General features: G+C 37.4%; 1 protein-coding gene across 1 annotated transcript in view; it reads right to left on the reverse strand.

Annotated features, from left to right (window-relative positions):
• The window catches only part of PPP2R5E (protein phosphatase 2 regulatory subunit B'epsilon), a 199535-nt gene that overhangs the window by 166519 nt on the left and 23608 nt on the right, over positions 1–9408 (reverse strand). The gene's annotated exons all lie outside the window — the stretch shown is intronic.

Here is a 9408-nt window from a genome sequence, read left to right on the forward strand (position 1 = left end):
CAAGATGTTGGCTAGAGCTCCAGCCATCACATCCACAGTCCAGATGGCAGGAGGGAGCACAGGGAACTCAACGGTCATTTTATGGAGGTTCTACATACATCTCATTAACCCAAAATAGTCTTTTTTTTTTTTTTTTGGCCATACCATGTGGTTTGTGGGATCTCAGTTCCCCAACCAGGGATTGAACCCAGGCCATGGCAGTGAAAGACCAGAATCCTAACTACTAGGCTACCAGGGAACTCCCAACCCCACATAGTCTTATAACCACAAACAGTTGCAGAAGACTCTGGAGAATATAATCTTCATTCCAGGCATTACATCCCCACCTGAAATGTGGGGTTTCCATAAGTATGGAAAGGGAGAACAGATAATGGGAGACAATTAGCAGGTTCTGTCACATACTCATCTTTCTTTTTCAGATAACAAAACTGATGCAAAGTGTGGTTGCATTATTTTCATGGGGTATTCAGGGATTTCAAGTAATTTCTTTTGGTTTATGCATAAGGTGTAAGAGTGGGAAGAATGGAGGGTGATAAGGCTGCAAAGTCGTATGATTTTAATTCTGACACTTCACATGATCAAAAAGATAATGGGCAGTGAAAAGCACAAAACCCAGGCAGCACTAAAGTTCAGAAGACCTAATGTGTGAGTAATCTCAAAGCCAGACAATTGAGAGTTGGTTTGTGGATCCGAGAGATGGATTTACTAATGAGACAGTAATTGAATAATAAATTAATTCAATATGATATTACTGATTGCAGTGGCAGAAGATTACATAAACTTTGCAAAAAAGACAACAAAAATCATCTGGCACATTTTTCAATTTTTCTTTTAATTTTTTTTTTTTGAAGTATAGTTGATTTACAATGTTGTGTCAATTTCTGGTATACATCAAAGTGATTCAGTTATACATATATATTCTTTTTCATATTCTTTTCCATTATAGTTTATTACAGAGTATTGATTATAGTTCCCTGTGCTATACAGTTGGACTTTATTTTATTTTTTTACTTTAATATTTTTTAAATATTTACTTTATTTTTAGCTGCGGCACGCAGGATCTTTGTTGAAGCACGTGGGATCTTTCCTTGCAGCATGCAGGCTCTTCATTGTGGTGCGCCGGCTTCTCTCTAGCTGTGGTGTGCGGGTTTTCTCTTCTCTAGTTGTGGTGTGCAGGCTCCAGAGCGCGTGGGCTCTGTAGTTTGCGGAATGTGGGCTCTAGTTGAGGCGCAGGAGCTCAGTAGTTGTGGCACGCAGACTTAGTTGCCCTGCGTCATGTAGGATCTTAGTTCCCTGACCAGGGATCAAACTCCCATCCCCTGCATTGCAAGGCGGATTCTTTACCACTGGACCACCAGGGAAGTCCCTGTTTATCTACTTTATATATAGTAGTTTTCCTTTCCATTTTTTAAATGTCTACCTCTCTTCTAAACAATAGTCCAATAAAGATATAATAGATATATAGATATAATAGTTTGCATTTAATGCATGTTGATCACTACAACAGTGCAAGTTAATCATCTCACAAATTTTTTTTAACATCTTTACTGGAGTATAATTGCTTTACAATGGTGTGTTACTTTCTGCTTTATAATAAAGTGAATCAGGTATACATATAAATATATCCCCATATCTCCTCCCTCTTGCGTCTCCCTCCCACCCTCCCTATCCCACCCCTCTAGGTGGTCACAAAGCACGGAGCTGATTTCCCCGTGCTATGCGGCTGCTTCCCACTAGCTATCTATTTTACATTTGGTAGTGTATATATGTCCTTGCCACTCTCTCACTTCGTCCCAGCTTACCCTTCCTCCTCCCCGTGTCCTCAAGTCCATTCTCTACATCTGTGTCTTTATTCCTGTCCTGCCCCTAGGTTCTTCAGAACCATTTTTCCCCCTCACAAATATCTTACATTTATTTATTTGATTCAATGATAAAGTGAAAAGTATTTTGAAGTAACACATACACATAACTGAAGTAGTTAGTACCTGTAGAAAAACTATTCATCAACCCCAACCTACTTTTCCATACCCTTCTCTGAACCCATGTGCTTCAGATATGTTATCTCCAAAACCATAGGCAGTGAATCATGATTGGGCCAGTTGGTGGTGACTGTATTTCTCTGGCTAGTGACTATTTTTGGCTTGGGCACATAATGAAATTTCCACCAATGACACTTGCTGCACAGCTTCTCAGAAAGTGTGTGTAATCGTTAATAAAAAGAATCACAAGCAAATGTCTCCATTAAACATTATTGAGGGGACTTCCCTGGTGGCACACTGGTTAAGAATCCACCTGCCAATGCAGAGGACACGGGTTCGAGCCCTGGTCCCGGAAGATCCCACATGCCGTGGAGCAACTAAGCCCATGAACCACAACTACTGAACCTGCGCTCTAGAGCCCATGAGCCACAACTACTGAAGCCTGCACGTCTAGAGCCCGTGCTCAGCTACAAGAGAAGCCACTGCAATGAGAAGCCCGCATACTGCAACAAAGAGTAGCCCCCGCTCACCGCAACTAGAGAAAGCCCACGCGCAGCAACGAAGATCCAACGCAGCCAAAAATAAATAAATAAATTTATATATTTAAAAAAACCTTTGTTGAGTATGGATGTGCTCATTGGCTGATTGTAGTCATCTTGTGAACTTGAACCTGACAAGATGAAAACTGGCAGAGCAGAAAAATGGAAAGAATTTGCATTCTTGCTAACAACCAGCCCTGGGAATGCTTCACTTCTGAACTTATGCAAAGTAATATGTTCCTTTTTTGGTTAATTTGAATTGAGCTGTATTTGCAGCCAAAAGTATCCTGATATTCTACCAGAAGGTATGCATATAACAAAAATCAAAGAACAACAAAAACAGCAGTCTCCTATCCTTTCTTTTCTGCCTTTCTTCTCCAGAGGGAACCACTTTCAACTCTTCTGTTTTGGCAGGTGATTTACTTACATACTTCTAAAAAATACGCTTATATGGCTATTTTCTTGACTTTTCCATAGAAAGAATGCTGACTTTTTACTATGGAAAAGGAAAGCTAAGCATTTGCACACCCCTTTCACTTTCCTTCCTTGCTCTCAATATAGTTTTACAACTTTTGATGAAATCAATATTGTCCTTACACTATGACTACATAAATATTATTCGCCACGGGGTCAAGCAGTATACTACAATTCCATTTCTTTTCTCATACAATTTTTCCCCCCTTGGAGTTAAAAATTATCCCCCGCCTCTTCATTTGCATGGTTTTCCATATGCCTATGATTAGTTCTCAAACTCTCCAGTGGGGTTGTACTATCCCTTCAAAGAGATTTTCTTTTCTTTCCTATTAAAATTATTGTCTTATCTCTCTCTCCTTCCTCTCTCATTCTCCCTTCCTCTTTTATTTCTAAACCCACTTCCATTCCCTTCTCTCCCCATACCAGGCAACCACCCTAACGTGATTAACATGTATAATTGTCTATATATTCTTGCAAAATGTGAATTGCTTTTTGTATATTTTAAACGTATATAAATGGTTTTCCCCACACATGTATTCAATTTCTTACTATTTTCATTTGGTACTATATTTTTATGATCAAGCCATATGGCTAAAGTACATCTAGTCTGTGGTTTGTACGTATTGCAGAGTACTTCACTGTGTACATCCACCACATTTTTACCTGTCTCCCAGGGATGGATATCCAGGTTGTCTCCAACTCCATGACATCACAAATAATGACCGACAATGGACCTGTATGGAAATATCTTTGGAATATCACACCAAGCAGTGTTATTCCTAGGTCAGAGGGTAGATGAACACATGTTTTTGCTCTCCAGAATAGTTGTATCTGTGTGTCTACACTCCCATCAGCAGTGCATGAGGGTTCCTCTATGCCCACATGTCTCCAATATCTTGGTATCATTTAATTTCCTAACTTTTGTAATTCTAAAAGATACAAGGTGATTATTTTATTTTCATTTTCTAATTACTAAAGAGTTTGATGATTTCTTTGGTTTCTTCTGAAATTGCCTTTTCATAGTCATTGCTCATATTTCCATTGGTTTTCCCTTATTGATTTTCAGAATTCCTTCTGTAGTCTACATTTAATCACTCATTGATTTCAAGTATCTTTTCTCCCATTCTGTCATTTATCTATAGATGTTCTGTGACCAGAAATGCTTAATTTTGATATAATCAAATTCCTTTTGTTTTTGTCTTATACTTCATACTTTTTTTTTTTGCGGTACGCGGGCCTCTCACTGTTGTGGCCTCTCCCGTTGTGGAGCACAGGCTCCAGACGCGCAGGCTCAGCGGCCAGGGCTCACGGGCCCAGCCGCTCCGCGGCATGTGGGATCCTCCCGGACGGGGGCCCGAACCCGTGTCCCCTGCATCGGCAGGCGGATTCTCAACAACTGCGCCACCAGGGAAGCCCTATACTTCATACTTTTGAAGTTTAAGAAGCCAGTTGCCACCCTCTAGGTTAGAGATATTCTCCCATGCTTCCTTGTAAATTTATAGTTATAACCTTTTATCATTTAATTCTATCATTTAAGGAATCTAGTTTTATTTTTCTCTGTATAGTGAGCTAGTATGCTCAAAACCACTTAATAAAAAACTCTCCTTTTCTATTATGTCACCTTTACAAATATTAAGTTGCCATATATCCATGCTGTCTCTGAGCTCTATTCGTTTGCATTGTTCTATGGCCATATCAGTTCTTACTGCTATGAGTTTGTGGAATATCTTAATATCTGATAGAGAAAATGCCCCTTTCTAAAGTTTACTTAGTTATTTGTGGACCTCATTCTTCCATACAAATTTTAAAGTAAGTTTGGATTCCTCAAAAAATTCAACTAGAATTTGGTTGGGATTAAAGATTAAATTTAGAATGTTCACTTTTTTAATATTGTCATCTCACTGGAAGCATGGAATGTTTCTCAGATCATTTCCTATGTCTTTATTGGAATTTTAGAGTTTTCTGCAAATGGATCTCTTATATTCTTGGTTAATTCCTTGATAGTTTTTAACTTTTGCTATTGTGAAATGATGTTTGGATTTTTATAGGCTGACTTTCTTCTGGCAACTTTGCTGAACCTCTTTATAGTTCAAATAATTTGTTGATTGTTGGATTTTTTCAGGTATTTATCTTTTGCAAAGGAGAGGTTTTTTTCCCCTCTTCTCTTACAATCCTTATATATTATAGTTTTTTAAAAATCTTTCTTTATGATATTAGACAGAATCCATACTATTATAGGCTTATCCACTGCCTTGGTCTTGAAGGAAATGCATTTAATCTAATAACATTTCTCCACTAAGAATAACATTTAGTTTAGATTTTTTATATATAAACCTTAACCAAGTTAAAAAATTATTCCATTGCTGGCTTGATGCTGTATTTTTCATAAACAGGTGTGAAACCTTACCATATGCTTTTCTATATCAATTAAGATAATCACACTTTTTTTTCCCTTTTTTGTCCATTATTCTGATAGATTTTCTGATGTGGAGTCATCCTGGTATTCCTGAGATAAATCCTATTTGGTCACGTATTTTAAAATACACCATTGGATTTGGTAGCTAGTATTTTTAACTGTGAATATATATTCATAAACAAAATGGGCCTTTTTTCTTCATTTTCATCTGGTTTTGAAATCAACATTAGCCTTAAATTCTATTTTGTCAATAGTTAAGATTGCAATCTGGGCTTTTGGGTTCATATTTGTCTGGCATATACTTTTTTTGGCAAGAGCTTTATTCAGATATGGTTCACATACCATACAATTCATCTATTTAAAGTGTACTATTCAATGGTTTTTAATATGCTCAGAGTTGTGCAACCATAACCACAATCAATTTTGGAATATTTTCATTACCCCCCCAAAAGAAATCCTATACCCTTTAGCTATCATTCACACCCTCTCATTCCCCCCCGCACCTCCCAGCCCTAGGCAACCACTATATATATATATGTTCTCTTTATAGATTTGACTATTCTGAACATTTGATGTAGATGGACTCATACAACATGTGGTCTTTTGTGGCTAGTTTTAGTTAGCATGTTTTCAAGATTCATCTAAGCTGCAGCTTGTATTAGTATTTCATGCCTTTTTATGGATGAATAATATTCCATTGTACGTATATACTTTTACCCATTCATCAGTTGATGGGACATTTGGATTTCCACCTTTCGGTTATTATGAATAATGTTATGAACATTCATGTACAAGTTTCTGTGTGGACTGTTTTCAACACTCTTCAGCATATGCCTTAGGAGTGGAACTGCTGTATCAAATAGCAACTCTGTTTAATCGTTTGAGGAATTGCCAGACTGCAACTATACCATTTTGCATTCCTAACAGCAGTATATGAAGCTTTCTATTTCTCTACACCCTCACCAATATTTTTTTATTATACCCACCCTAGTGGGTGTGAAATGGTATCTCACTGTGGTTTCCATTTGCACTTCCCTAATGACTAATGACGTTAAACATCTTTTTTTGTGTTTACTGACCATTTGTATATCTTCTTTGGAGAGATGTCTATTCAGATCCTTTGACCAGTCAAAAAGTTGGTGTCTTATTATATTTTTAATAGATTTGTTTTTCTTTTTCTTTTTTTTTTCTGGCGGCGCCACATGTGGGATCTTAGTTCCCTGACCAGGGACTGAACTTGCACACCCCGCAGTGGAAGCATGGAGTCCCAACCACTGGACCGCCAGGGAAGTCACTGGGTGGTCTTATTACCGAGTGGCAAGTTTTTTTCATTTTTTAAAATAAGTTGATACAAGTTCTTATCTATTATTTGCAAATATTTTCTTCCATTCTGTGGGTTGATCTACCTTTCCTCATCCTTTTATGTTTTAACTTATGCCTTTAAGTGAATCTTATTTATTGCTTTTATTTTTTAATCTTTTAAAAACTTCTATTTTTTAAAGGTTTTCACTTAAAATTTTTCAATATAGGATCTCCTGTAATTGGTGAGTTTAATCCGCTTATACCATTTTCCCCATGGTCAAATGCATTGGGTAACCTGTCAGTTCATTTTTCTCCCTGGACATCTCCCTCCCCATAGCTCATCCTCCTCCAATCTGGACTGAATATTGTGGGCCTGCTGCAAATGTTATCCTGCCACTATACTGGGTTGGGGCACTGATTTCTGGTATCTGCTGCCTCCCTTGATTTACTCCCTTATTTTTTGTGGACTTTTATTTATTTTTATAGTAGACTTTTATTTATTTTTTCCTAGATGAGCCTTTTTTTGGCCATAATTAACAATTCATTTATTTTGCAAGTGTTCATATTTAAGTTTTGGTTTTTTCTACTTCTTTTAACATCTTTATTGGATTATAATTGCTTTATAATGGTGTGTTTCTGCTTTATAACAAAGTGAATCAGCTATACACATACATATATCCCCATATCTCCTCTCTCTTGCAACTCTCTCCCACCCTCCCTATCCCACCCCTCTAGGTGGTCACAAAGCACAGAGCTGATCTCCCTGTGCTATGCGGCTGCTTCCCACTAGCTATCTATTTTACATTTGGTAGTGTATATATCTACATGCCACTCTCTCACTTTGTCCCAGCTTACCCTTCCCCCTCCCCATGTCCTCAAGTCCATTCTCTAGGTCTGCGTCTTTATTCCCAATTTTTTTTTAAGATTCCATATTTATGTGTCAGCATATGGTATTTGTTTTTCTCTTTCTGACTTACTTCACTCTGTAGGACAGACTCTAGGTCCATCCACCTCACTACAAATAACTCAATTTCGTTTCTTCTTATGGCTGAGTAATATTCCATTGTATATATGTGCCACATCTTCTTTATCCATTCATCTGTCGATGGACACTTAGGTTGCTTCCATGTCCTGGCTATTGTAAAGAGCTGCATTAAACATTGTGGTACATGACTCTTTTCGAATTATGGATTTCTCAGGGTATATGCCCAGTAGTGGGATTGCTGGGTCATATGGTAGTTCTATTTTTAGTTTTTTAAGGAACCTCCATACTGTTCTCCATAGTGGCTGTATCAATTTACATTCCCACCAACAGTGCAAGAGGATTCCCTCTTCTCCACACCCTCTCCAGCATTTACTGTTTGTAGATTTTTTGATGATGGCCATTCTGACTGGTGTGAGGTGATACCTCATTGTAGTTTTGATTTGCATTTCTCTAATGATTAATGATGTTGAGCATTCTTTCATGTGTTTGTTGGCAATCTGTATATCTTCTTTGGAGAAATGCTGCATAGAAACTAAAGTTTAAAATGTTGTATGTCTTAAATGTTTTAAACTTCTCTTCATGTTTTAAACTTGAAGTATAGAACATGAGGGTAGTTTGGTCACAGAATTATAGGATGGAAAAGCAAGTATCTCCTGAAATCCAAATCTCTTTTATTTCCTAGGTTCAGCCACTGAGTTTGGTCAGCAACGAATACCGTTAGCTAAATAAATTTGGTTCCTGAGTTTCAGAGAGCAAGAAGGAAGTGTTCAGTTAGCAAGGGATGTGTCAAAAAAATTTACTGTAATCCGAGTTTAGATTGAATAGTTTGAATCTACTGTAATCTTCATGAATTTGGAGAGCATAATTTCAGATAGCAGGAATATGTCCTCAGAACTTTGAAGGCATTGATCTACCATTTTTTGTCATCCAGATTTGCTGAGTCTAATGCAGATGTTATTCTTGTTCCTAAGTGATTGTTTTTCACCCTCTCTTTGAAAACTTTTAAGATTTTTCTCTTTATTCCTAGAGTTCTAAAACTTCACAGTGCTATGCCTTGGTGTGGGTCTTTTTCATTCATTACACTTGACACCCTTGTTGGGCCTTTCAACCTAAAGAATGAAGTTCTGGGATAGGCTCTTATGTTATTTCATTTTAATAATCCCTTCCTACCCCTTAAAAAGTTTTTTTTTTTTTTCACTTTCTAACACCATCAGCCTGATATTAGACCCCTCCTGCGGCCTTTATCTTTTCTCTCACTTTGTCTCTTTCAGAGGTATTTCCTCACTTGCATCTTACAGCTCTAATAATTACTTCTGAATTTTAAATATTTTTAAGAGCTCTGCTGTTTTATAACTCCTGTTGCATTTCCTGTTATTGCATAAAGGCAGTGTCTCTGAAAGTCTTTTTTACCAACTTTTCCCACTTACAACATAGTCAGCATTGTCTCATATCCTAAATATCTTGAAAACATGGTTTTTCATTTTAAACAGTCCTCTATCAAAAGATCAAAATGTATCAAATATTTTAAGCAGCATGAGGCATTATCAAATCTGTGTTTTCGATGTTCAGTCTAGAAGTAGTAGGGAGAATGAACTGGAGCAGATTAGAGTCTGTAATCTAGGAGAGAAATGATGAAAGTCTTATCTAAGGCAGTAGTGCCAGGGGTGGGGGGGTAAAGTCAAAAGAACAGGCTGACAGATTTTAGGAGGTGGA

Source organism: Globicephala melas, chromosome 2, assembly GCF_963455315.2.
Source record: "Globicephala melas chromosome 2, mGloMel1.2, whole genome shotgun sequence".
Classification (NCBI taxonomy): Eukaryota; Metazoa; Chordata; class Mammalia; order Artiodactyla; family Delphinidae; genus Globicephala; species Globicephala melas.